General features: G+C 46.0%; 2 protein-coding genes across 7 annotated transcripts in view; one reads left to right on the top strand and one right to left on the bottom strand.

The window, feature by feature from the left end:
• LOC142501109 (caspase-3-like) overlaps window positions 1-10,036 on the bottom strand; it is a 33,578-nt gene extending 23,542 nt beyond the window's left edge. The window contains exons 1-2 of one of the 2 annotated variants that reach the window (XM_075610493.1): window positions 9,706-10,036; window positions 8,777-8,794 (exon numbers count right to left, since the gene is read on the bottom strand). The gene's annotated coding sequence lies outside the window, so the exon portion shown is untranslated. The remainder of the gene's footprint in view (window positions 1-8,776; window positions 8,795-9,705) is intronic. The other variant, XM_075610483.1, reaches the window with a different exon arrangement.
• PRIMPOL (primase and DNA directed polymerase) overlaps window positions 10,035-12,599 on the top strand; it is a 67,797-nt gene continuing 65,232 nt past the window's right edge. Inside the window, exon 1 of one of the 5 annotated variants that reach the window (XM_075610452.1) lies at window positions 10,035-10,108. The gene's annotated coding sequence lies outside the window, so the exon portion shown is untranslated. Of the gene's footprint in view, window positions 10,356-12,599 lie in introns of all 5 variants that reach the window. The other 4 variants (XM_075610462.1, XM_075610471.1, XM_075610433.1 and 1 more) reach the window with 4 other exon arrangements.

Raw genomic sequence — 12,599 nt, 5'->3', positions numbered from 1 at the left:
GTGCCACGGCCCTTCAGGCAAGTTACAACCATGTGATCGCTTGAATATAAAGACGTGGGTGTTAGAAAACAAGCAAAAAGCTGATCATGTTCCGTTGATATCACAAGGGCAACCAGTATGCGTGCGGGACCTAATGTAAACAACATAAGGGCTCAAGAAGTTAAAACAACCTATGAAATAAGCTTAATGTTTAAGAGCGAGTCACAGCTAAAAGTGGTACTGATAGAACTGCTGAAGTTGCAACAGGCTTTCAGGCAGCCATATGCAGATACAGTTACAAACATTGAGATCAGCTAAGGACAGCTGTATGGTGAAATGGACATTCCTCTGTTAAGCCCTAAATTTCAGGTCATTCACCATGTCTAGAGGACAACTCTGTCCCATACATCTGTGAATACCCTGCTTCAAATTCCAAAAATGTCTGCCGCCCATATAAATATCCGGAGGCTGCTGCCCAAACGGGATGAACTGAGGGCATGGTGCCTTATGCATAAACCCAAAGCCATCTTCTCACAGAAACCTGGCTAACCCCTAAAACCCTCAATGCCGTCCTGATTGCTGGCATCTACCGTTCCCTACAGTCCCTGACGGATATCACCCAGTTACTTGACTCCATTTCCAACTACAATTGGCTCAACCGTGAAAGCCACAAAATCCAGATACAACTCAAGTCACTTAACCCAGGGGTGCGCAAACTTTTTTCCCTGCGCCCCCCTGCCAGCTGTCCCCTCACTCCCGCGCCCCCCTCCCAACCCCAACTTACCCGCGCTCCGGCGTAATGACGTCACGTTGCCATAGCAACGTGACGTCACATGACCTCGCAGCGTCATTTTGATGCCGCGTTGCCATGGCGACACAGGGAGGAAGCCGCCGGAGCCACGGTAAGTTAGGTTTACAGAGGCCCTGCAGCTCCCCCGGCACTTAATTTAAGTGCCTTCGGGAAGCGCGCGGGGCCTCTGTAAACCCCGCGCCCCCCGTCGGCAGTGTTGCGCCCCCCCCTGGGGGTCGCGCCCCACAGTTTGCGCACCGCTGACTTAACCTAACGCAACAAATTTCTCAACCCACACGGACAAACCTGAAATCTCACAACCATTCCTTGCTAGACTGGATTCCCTCCTCAAATCCCAGCAGAATCCAATCCTGTAGAATCCTTCCTGACATTTTCAGTGACCATGCAATAGTGTACGGTGTAAGGAAAATTAAATCACCCCAATCTAACCCTAAAGATCTCGTCATTAGAACATTTAGAAACTTTAACCCACAACAGTTTCTGGCAGACCTTACCAACTGCCCTTGGTACAGAATCGACTTAATTCCCGACCCTGCTCTCGACTATTTCCAATCCAAGTTCTTAAAACTCTGTGATACCCATGCTCCACTACGCAGAATAAGGCTGAGTCCATGGTGACTCCAGCCGTGCGGAGGCGCGCTGAGGCAGAGGGAAAGCGGGTGCTTACCCTGGCCTTAGTTCGCGCCGTCATGGGGCGTGTCGGGGGCGGGCCAGTGACATCACGGAGCTGGTTCGCCCTCATTGGGCGAACATGCTCACGTGACCGGCCCTGCGCTCCCGTGAGCGCTCAAACTAGAAAAATAATGTCGACTACGCTTGCGTAAGCCCCTGCTAAAGCCGTTCTCAGTGCGGCTGCAGGGGCTCACTGCCGAACGTGAGCGCGGCTCAGCGCCTAAGCACTGACTATGCTCGTGGCCTAAGAGTACGGGGGGCCCACCTACCATGGGTTACAAACTGACCTTATAGCGCTCTACCATTTCAGGGATGCCTTGTGGAAAAGCTACAAAGTAACTGGCACTACCAAGGATCTTAATCACTACAGATGCCGGCAGAATATGTGCACACGGTCAACAAGACATGCAAAAGCAGAATACATCAAACCCAGCCAACTTCTGGAAGGTTATCCACAATATATACTGGCCTTTTAGTCATCAACAACCAAGTAATATCACTAAGGAGGATATTACTCTGACAAATCCCACTGACATTGCAAATGCATTCAATGATTACTTTGTGGGATGCGCTACTAACTTATTAGCAAAACGCAACCCAAACCACAAACCTCATTCTGAGAGTACCTCTATAGCCCCACCCTCTCCCAACACTGCACACAATTTTCAATTTGTCCCAGTATCTGAAGAGATTACACAAGCGCTCCTCAAACTTAAACTAAGCAACTAATGTGGACCTGATTTACTGCAATCTAAGTTCCTAAGACTTGGTGCCCCAGCCATTGCCAAACCGCTTGCTTCCATAAATCAACTCTATTCTGTCTGCAGGCCATATCCCTACGACCTGGAAAACTGCCAGAGTTGTCCCAATCTTCAAAAGTGGGGACAAAAACACGGTCTCAAACCACAGGCCAATCTCTCTTCTCCCGATACTATCCAAAGTCATGGAAAAAATGTGTTCACGCCAAACTAAGCGATTACTATACCAAGACAAATTTCCCTAGCCAATTACAATCTGGCTTTCATCCCAAACACGCCACGGTAACTACCCTGCTAAAAGTTTGCAATGAGATCCAGTATGGAATGGAACGGGGACAACTCACTGGTTAATATTCCTAGATTTTGCTAAGACTTTTGATACTGTTAATCATGTTATCCTGCTTAACAAACTCCAGTGCTCTGGAACAGGGAAGCATGCTTTAAACTGGTTTCATTCCTACTTATCAGATCCCAACATGTGACTCTCAGACTAACTCCAACCCCTAGTATTTCGCCTGTGGTGTCCCACAAGGCTCTGTTCTGAGGCCCCTACTCTTCTCCGTGTTCATCAATAACCTTCCTACAGCTTGTAAAGGAGATTCAATACACATGTATGCAGATGACACAATCTTATATGAACACAGCGCTAGTCTCTCCAACCACATACTTCAATCTGACTTTGAGACTTGCAAATTTGTTCTCCTGAAACAAACTGTTTATAAACACTGACAAAACTAACAATGGTATTTGGGACCAAAGATAAAATTTTAAAGCTTCCAATGACGGCGCTCCAGATCAGAACCAATGCTAATACCACCCCAAGTCCTGTTACTAGTTTTAAATACTTGGGCATATGGTTTGACTCCCATTTAACATTTGGGATGCACATGGACACCCTGACATTCAAAACCTATGCCAAACTAGGTGTACTTTATAGGAACTAATCCTCCCTAAGTCTGCTGGTCAGAAAGCGTATCGCACAGCAGATGCTAATGCCAATTAAAATCGACTATGGGTACATAGTATACGGCTTGGCACCCAAACCCACCTCAGCAAACTTGATACCCTCTACAACTCAATATGCCGTTTTGTTCTCCAATGCAACTACAACACACATCACTGTGAAATGCTCAAAGAACTAGATTGGTCATCACAAGAGTCTAGGCGCAAAGTTCATCTCTCCTGTCTTGCCTTCAAAAACTTTCTGGCCAAGCTACCCGTCTATCTGAACAAGCTCCTCAACCCTACCACATGCAGCACTTATCACCTGAGATCTGACTCCAAAAGACTGTTCATGGTCCCAAAGTTCAACAAAGTATCCGGCCGTTCCTCCTCTTACCGTGCACCCCAAAACTGGAACAAGCTACCGGAGGCTCTCACTTCCACCACCAGTTTAAGTTCTTTCAAAACTAAAACGGTCTCACATTTTAATCTGGTCTGTAACTGTTACAGATGCCTATAATATATATTATCTCTAACTGTGCATGCAATGTCTTGTATATAATGTTCACTTATGTAACCATGTATTATTTGTCATCATAACTCTATGCCCAGGACATACTTGAAAACGAGAGGTAACTCTCAATGTATTACTTCCTGGTAAAACATTTTATAAATAAAATCACAAGCATTGATTAGTTTGAGAGCCATAATAGAACTCTAAACAAGAGGAATAGGCTGACATCACTGAAAACATACTGAAAATGGAGGGAAGGGGGGGGGGTGGGAAGAGAGAAATAGGAGGGAAGGGGGGGGGGGGAAGAGAGAGAAAATGGAGGGAAGGGGGAGAGGAAATGGAGGGAAGAGAAAATTGAGGGAAGGGGGGGAGAGAGAAAATTGAGGGAAGGGGGGGGGGAGAGATAATGGAGGGAAGGGGGAGAGAGAAGAGATGGGGGGGGAGAGAATGTAAGGGAAGGAGGAGAGCATGGAGGGACACACACACACACACACACACAGCTCCCTCTGCACCTCACAGAGATTTGACAGAGGAGTGGGGGGGGGGGGCTGCTGGGCAATGTGCAGATCCCTGGCAGGTATCTGCAGCTGATCTCTCTGCACCTCAGGGAGGGAGAGCGGGGGGGGGGGGGGGGGGTGTGATCGGAGCCATGCTGTTGCTGCACACTGTGAACATCCCAGACCGGCATCTCCAGGAGCGCCCCCTAGCTGATTTTTTTCCCCATTAGTACTGTACTTCGATTCTAAGACGCATCCCTATTTCAGACAGGGGAAAATGAGGGGGGGAAATAAAGTGTGTCTTTGAATTGAGGAAGTTCACTAAATATCAAATCTTCACGTGGAAAAAAAACACAAACAACATCTACCATAAGTTCCAACATCAGGAAGAGACCGATTCTACCTTTTTTTTTATATTCAAGAAAACAAGACATTTGTGTTAGACAGCAAAAAGGAAACAAGCATGCAACACTTTAAACAGCCAATACAGCACACATACTGTAAGCCTCAGCTCTTAGTTTGCTTTTCCAAAGAAGTTGGATCAGAACAAATGTAGGCCTAGTCATACACACACACACGTATATGTGCATACACGCAGGAGAATAAATTGCATTTAGCTGCTGAGGCAACAACAATGAAATTGGCAAAAGCACAGTGTGGGGCCACTCTGTCGGCTGGCCGGTTTTGCACCACGGGCGGTCAGTTGATATATAGATACATCCCTGCTGTGAACACTAAAATTGGGCCTGTGGCACATAGAGGTAAAGTGAGTATTCAAAGAATAGACAGACTGCACATTGGTGGCTGAGACTAAAGTTTGTGTACTAAAAACAATAACCGCCGTTACATAACAATAACTGCTGAGCCACACCTTGTACACTACTGCCCCACGACCTGCAGTTCAAAAGGTCAGCCCCAGTGTGGGCAATGTTAAACAGAGGCCACAACACGGCTGTCTGCAACAGTGCTGGGAAAATAAATATTACCACTGGATTTGTTTTATCCTGCTTGTACTGCAACACGTTTGTGGTTTCTTCACTTGGCTCGTTTTATGGAAAACAAGCTGACTCATTGTGTTTATTATGCTCGTATCAGAACTGAAAATGAAGGCAATGTGACCTACAGTAAAACTCCCCAGTGTCAAACATTTGTGAATACTTTAAAGTAACAGTCTGCACTGATCAACACTTTACTTACTTTAAGAGATCTCTACTTGTCCATTCCTATGTATTTAAATCTTTGTTGAGGAGATCTAAGCGTTAATATTAAAATGACTGGGAGGTTAACATGAAGCTCTCCGCAGAGCTCTGTGTAGGGGTAAAGGATACCATGGAAACATCAGAAGCTAAAGATTAAGAATATCATGATTTTTAACTCACAAAAAGAGTGAAAACACAAACAAACAGAGCAGGAACTGCTCAGGGAAAGATGCTTAACATTACTGGTATACAAGTTAATCTCATGTAGGCTTCAGGGAGGAGAAGGGTGGGCTCCTGAAAAGTCCTTACATGTTCACCTTCATAGCAATTGTAAACACCTAATGGAGATCTAAAATGTAAACGTTTATCATAAAATCAGTATTCGTGAACAAGTACTGTATGTGGTGATCTAAGAAAGGGCAGAGAGGATGGTGGCTGAAGGAGCGGCTCAGCGAGTGAAGGCACTGACAGAGCAATTACATCGTGGCATAGTAACATGTATTTTAAATCAGGGTAACCTGGTTCAATTCCCGGTGTCGGCTCCTTGTGACCTTGGGCAAGTCACTTCATCTCCCTGTGCCTCAGGCACCAAGAATATAAGATTGTAAGCTCATCTGGGCGGAGACTGTGTCTGTAAAAATGCCAGGTGCTGCGTACCTCGCACTATACAGTACTGCAATTGTGAAGCACTATGAGTCCTATTGGGAGAAAAGCGCTATATGAAATAAAGCTATTATTAGGGATGCAAGGGTTAAATCTGGGACTAATAAGTGTAAGCAGGAAAAAAAATATAGCAGGTTTAAAAAAAAAAAAGTTTTAGGCATATGCAGGATGAGATTATCAGATATACCCGACCCTGCAGCGAGGTCACCTGAGGTCAGGAAAAGCTTCAGGGGACCCCCCCCCCCCAGAAAATAAGGGTGGAAACAGAAGCGACTCGCTTAAAAGAAATATAATATGTACCCTTGATTTTATAATATATATATAGGCCAATAGGAGCTCGCCACGATGTTAAATCCACTCGCCCGGGGCGAGCAAATGTATAGGTTTGTCGAACAATAAATATAAATATATATATATATTATTATTGAATCGGAGCTGTGGGTTTTTTCATGCAGCTGAGCAGTGCTATTTTATTTCTGGGGACTTTATGGTCTAAAAAGAGATATTTTCCTTTATATGTGCCAGTGTTTCTGGTCTTTTACAGGAAATCAATATAGCCACTATCTAAGCTTCACTCCCATGGGCCAGTAGGGAACTGCAATGTCATCAGATCAATATATTGCAGCTTCCTACTGGACAACACTGTGAGCCATCCTTCGGTTTAATTTACATTTTACCAGCAAAAATGCAGGAACATGCAGATTCCAGCTCTGTTAAAAAAAAATAAATAATAAAATCAAAACAATTCTATGTTTACATAAGGAGTCAGCGTTCTGTTTGTCCGTCCCATGGGGGAAAAAAAAAACCCCACAACACGCAACACACTACAGCTACTTATTCAAATTATTACAAATTGGGCAGAGTATGGCATCTGTTTTGATGCCAATGTTTTTCGTGCCAGGCTAAATACATGGGTTTTTAATTTTTATTTAAAAGGGATTCTCTTCTGTGAAATATGAGACAGGTCATTTAACCCGTGAAACACAACCGCCACTTATTCAAATTGGTAAATATTGGCATCCACACCCTCTCCGACAACTGTTTTGATGCCCACACCATTCTTGGGCCAGGCAAAGGGAAACTAGATGTTACATAGGGGACCCCATTAAGCATAGCCACTGTGAAAAAAGTAATTTAACCCCAGGAAAATAACGTTATCACAAATAAGATGCCAACTTCTGCATAGTCAATTTCTAGCTGGTTTTGTTTTTAAATGGTTTTTCCAGTACTAGCAATTGAAGTTTTCACTGCAGCCGCCAGACAGTCATTGAACTCCCCTTTGGACCCATGTTTTACATATTAATAACGGGCAGTGATAGGGGATACAGAGAGGAGACCTCATAGCCGTGAACGGCAGCTCCTTATAAGAAAGGCCACTTGATTCCCAGAATCAGAAGTCCCACAGATACAGGTTGATGTATATTAACCCTTTTGGGCCCCTAGGATCTAGCAATTACGTGATGGGGCCTAGAACCCCAATGCCCACATGACTGTCACGACATCGTGCCCTTTTTGTGCTGGTTTTACAGGGGAGATCGCGTTCTGCGCTGCAGAAAGAAATCTGAAATGCGGGAAAATGGCAGACGACTCCTCCGTATTCAGTCACACCGCGATCATGTGATTGCTGAGATGTCATATGCTCGCAATTTGTTGGAGGGGGCGCAGCACGCTGGTTCCACTGAGCCTCTGGCACAGAAAGGGTTAATGGGCCAATTCCATATACGCTTTGGTGTATACAGAACAAGACCCCAGGTCCTATCTCTCGTTTATCCCTTTGCTGGCAGAAGGGCAAGCAATGCATTGCAGGGGTTAAAGTACAACGCACTAAAAGCACAATCATTGCATTTGATATAGCTATCTATATGATTTTATTATTCTATTGTGTGTGTATTTGACATTGATGTATTTTATGCTTTTTTTTTTTTACGGCCTCAGAACTTTGGCATCACTCCAACTGTGGATCCATTTACCGACCCAGGCTGTCTGCACACTCAGCGCTGGACTTCTTCACCTTTGACAGCGGTTACCAGGGACGCCCATTCCCCATGGCAACCATTCGACATTGCATTCCCATACCTGTCAACGCACAGGCGCATTCTACTTTGCCTGCACATGGCAACGGCCGTCACCAAGGATGCCGGCGACAGCATTTATTATGCCGCACACGGATTGCTATGGCTTGGGACTCCGCTACTATGTGTCTCACCCTCCTGGATGACCTGTCCCACCCTACAGGCTGGAATGTTTTGTTGTACCCAGCACCGACTGGGTTTATCATATCTACTGGACTGGCTGGTGTTCCCTGTCCTTGTGCCTGCTCCCCACCACGAACGAATGAGAAAGAATGAAGAAGCCGGAAACCCCGTTTCACTTGATTGGAGGTATTCAGGGTATATCGAATTACCCCCTTTGTCTGGATTTCAGAGGCACAACACATACAACTTGGTCACCGCAAATAGACAGCCGGGACATTTGCAGACATGTCAAAACAGGCTCACATCTCCATTACTGCAGTGTCCTTATTATCCCCCCCGGAGTGAAAAGCAGAGGCGGCGAACAGACCAAGCACCCAGCCAGGGACGCCAAAATATTAGATTGCAAACTCTCCAAGGCAGGATTTCCAGTGCCTGCAATCGTTCTACATACAATGCCGTGTACACTGACAGAGCTACGACAAGAAATAACGTTATATTTCTTATCTTGTTCACTTTCCTTTCAAACACACACACACACACACTTACTTCCTGGTGTCCTCTTATCTGAAAAACAAACATACAAAAAAAAATTTACTTTCTCTTCTCTCACCCACATCTAACAAACATATTTATACTTTGTATATTCATGCTGTTGTATATAAAATTCCTTTGCACTTCACACATATTTATGTGCTTACACAAACTTATGTTGATCTCTTCACTTTTACCCTCGTGTCCTCTGCCCCTTCCCCAGTGACATAGATCTGCCCCTTCCCCAGTGACATAGATCTGCCCCTTCCCCAGTGACATAGATCTGCCCCTTCCCCAGTGACATAGATCTGCCCCTTCCCCAGTGACATAGATCTGCCCCTTCCCCAGTGACATAGATCTGCCCCTTCCCCAGTGACATAGATCTGCCCCTTCCCCAGTGACATAGATCTGCCCCTTCCCCAGTGACATAGATCTGCCCCTTCCCCAGTGACATAGATCTGCCCCTTCCCCAGTGACATAGATCTGCCCCTTCCCCAGTGACATAGATCTGCCCCTTCCCCAGTGACATAGATCTGCCCCTTCCCCAGTGACATAGATCTGCCCCTTCCCCAGTGACATAGATCTGCCCCTTCCCCAGTGACATAGATCTGCCCCTTCCCCAGTGACATAGATCTGCCCCTTCCCCAGTGATATAGATCTGCCCCTTCCCCAGTGATATAGATCTGCCCCTTCCCCAGTGATATAGATCTGCCCCTTCCCCAGTGATATAGATCTGCCCCTTCCCCAGTGACATAGATCTGCCCCTTCCCCAGTGACATAGATCTGCCCCTTCCCCAGTGATATAGATCTGCCCCTTCCCCAGTGATATAGATCTGCCCCTTCCCCAGTGACATAGATCTGCCCCTTCCCCAGTGACATAGATCTGCCCCTTCCCCAGTGATATAGATCCGCCCCTTCCCCAGTGATATAGATCTGCCCTTTACCTGCGGATAGATAGCTACAGTGCGCCCCGTGTATACAGCTGCCTCTATATCTCCGCCCTGAGATGTTGTGCTCTCCTTGTACAGTACGTCGCTCCAGCAGTATATAGACACGCACCGGGCTGTCCCCGCTCGGGAGATACCGCGATAGCTGTATCTCTGCAGACCGCTTCCCGCCGCACACACCACTCTCCGCCGCCGCTTTGTGTCTACTACTCCCAGCCAGGGCAGCAGTGACGTCACGGAGGCAGCGCGTGGATGGGGCGAGGCCTCAGGCTTGATGGCGCTTCCCATTGGCTGAGAGTTCATAAAAGAACCCGGAGAACACGCCCCTTTCGGATTCGCCGGCCAATCATGGCGCGCGCAGCACTGTTACTGTCCGGACGGATTGGGCCGTGTATATACAGTATGTAGCCGGGACCGTGTGAAGGTGCCGTTATTTACACCGTTATTTTCTATCGGTGTTCTCCCTGCGAAGCAAGTCGGAGAGTATACCTTGGGATACAAACACACACCGCTTTATAATGCCCCAAAATGAAGGGGCACGTGAAAGTTTGTTTTACCTCGCATTGGCACTCTGGCGCTGAAGGGGTTAACCCACCCGCTGCCAGAGGAGTGGGATATATAATAGTGACTATAATACGGAGTGTCTGGTAATTATATAAACACACACACATGTTCTACTATTTAATGGCACAGGCCGCGGATACGCCGCAGGGCCTGACTGCACTGACCCCGGCAACCGGTGCTGCGCGTGCCTGACCCGAACACGGTGCTGCGCGTGCCTGACCCGAACACGGTGCTGCGCGTGCCTGACCCGAACACGGTGCACGGTGTTTGGCAACAGTACAATGATGGATGGTGACGTTGACATCGACTATCCAATCAGCGACTGTGGCAAAGTCACGGGGTGTAGCGCGGGCTGTTTGGATCTCTTATTATTATTCTTCCTGTTCCCGGTGCAGAGCCTGTCCTGAGGGTTCGGGTATATATTATTATTATTATTATTCCTGTTCCCGGTGCAGAGCTTGTCCTGAGGGTTCGGGTATATATTATTATTATTATTATTCCTGTTCCCGGTGCAGAGCTTGTCCTGAGGGTTCGGGTATATATTATTATTATTATTCCTGTTCCCGGTGCAGAGTCTGTCCTGAGGGTTCGGGTATATATTATTATTATTATTATTCCTGTTCCCGGTGCAGAGTCTGTCCTGAGGGTTCGGGTATATATTATTATTATTATTATTCCTGTTCCCGGTGCAGAGCTTGTCCTGAGGGTTCGGGTATATATTATTATTATTATTCCTGTTCCCGGTGCAGAGTCTGTCCTGAGGGTTCGGGTATATATTATTATTATTATTATTCCTGTTCCCGGTGCAGAGTCTGTCCTGAGGGTTCGGGTATATATTATTATTATTATTATTCCTGTTCCCGGTGCAGAGCTTGTCCTGAGGGTTCGGGTATATATTATTATTATTATTATTCCTGTTCCCGGTGCAGAGTCTGTCCTGAGGGTTTGGGTATATATTATTATTATTATTATTCCTGTTCCCGGTGCAGAGTCTGTCCTGAGGGTTCGGGTATATATTATTATTATTATTATTCCTGTTCCCGGTGCAGAGCTTGTCCTGAGGGTTCGGGTATATATTATTATTATTATTCCTGTTCCCGGTGCAGAGTCTGTCCTGAGGGTTCGGGTATATATTATTATTATTATTATTCCTGTTCCCGGTGCAGAGCTTGTCCTGAGGGTTTGGGTATATATTATTATTATTATTATTCCTGTGCCCGGTGCAGAGCTTGTCCTGAGGGTTCGGGTATATATTATTATTATTATTCCTGTTCCCGGTGCAGAGTCTGTCCTGAGGGTTCGGGTATATATTATTATTATTATTCCTGTTCCCGGTGCAGAGTCTGTCCTGAGGGTTCGGGTATATATTATTATTATTATTCCTGTTCCCGGTGCAGAGTCTGTCCTGAGGGTTCGGGTATATATTATTATTATTATTCCTGTTCCCGGTGCAGAGCTTGTCCTGAGGGTTCGGGTATATATTATTATTATTATTCCTGTTCCCGGTGCAGAGTCTGTCCTGAGGGTTCGGGTATATATTATTATTATTATTATTCCTGTTCCCGGTGCAGAGCTTGTCCTGAGGGTTTGGGTATATATTATTATTATTATTATTCCTGTGCCCGGTGCAGAGCTTGGCCTGAGGGTTCGGGTATATATTATTATTATTATTCCTGTTCCCGGTGCAGAGCTTGTCCTGAGGGTTCGGGTATATATTATTATTATTCCTGTTCCCGGTGCAGAGCCTGTCCTGAGGGTTCGGGTATATATTATTATTATTATTCCTGTGCCCGGTGCAGAGCTTGGCCTGAGTGTTCGGGTATATATTATTATTCCTGTTCCCGGTGCAGAGCTTGTCCTGAGGGTTCGGGTATATATTATTATTCCTGTTCCCGGTGCAGAGCTTGTCCTGAGGGTTCGGGTATATATTATTATTCCTGTTCCCGGTGCAGAGCCTGTCCTGAGGGTTCGGGTATATATTATTATTATTATTCCTGTGCCCGGTGCAGAGCTTGTCCTGAGGGTTCGGGTATATATTATTATTCCTGTTCCCGGTGCAGAGCTTGTCCTGAGGGTTTGGGTATATATTATTATTATTCCTGTGCCCGGTGCAGAGCTTGTCCTGAGGGTTCGGGTATATATTATTATTATTATTCCTGTTCCCGGTGCAGAGTCTGTCCTGAGGGTTCGGGTATATATTATTATTATTATTCCTGTGCCCGGTGCAGAGCTTGGCCTGAGGGTTCGAGTATATATTATTATTATTATTCCTGTTCCCGGTGCAGAGCTTGTCCTGAGGGTTCGGGTATATATTATTATTATTCCTG

Source organism: Ascaphus truei, chromosome 1, assembly GCF_040206685.1.
Source record: "Ascaphus truei isolate aAscTru1 chromosome 1, aAscTru1.hap1, whole genome shotgun sequence".
NCBI lineage: Eukaryota > Metazoa > Chordata > Amphibia > Anura > Ascaphidae > Ascaphus > Ascaphus truei.
The sequence above is the reverse complement of the archived record's forward strand: the minus strand, read 5'-3'. Positions and strand labels throughout refer to the sequence as shown.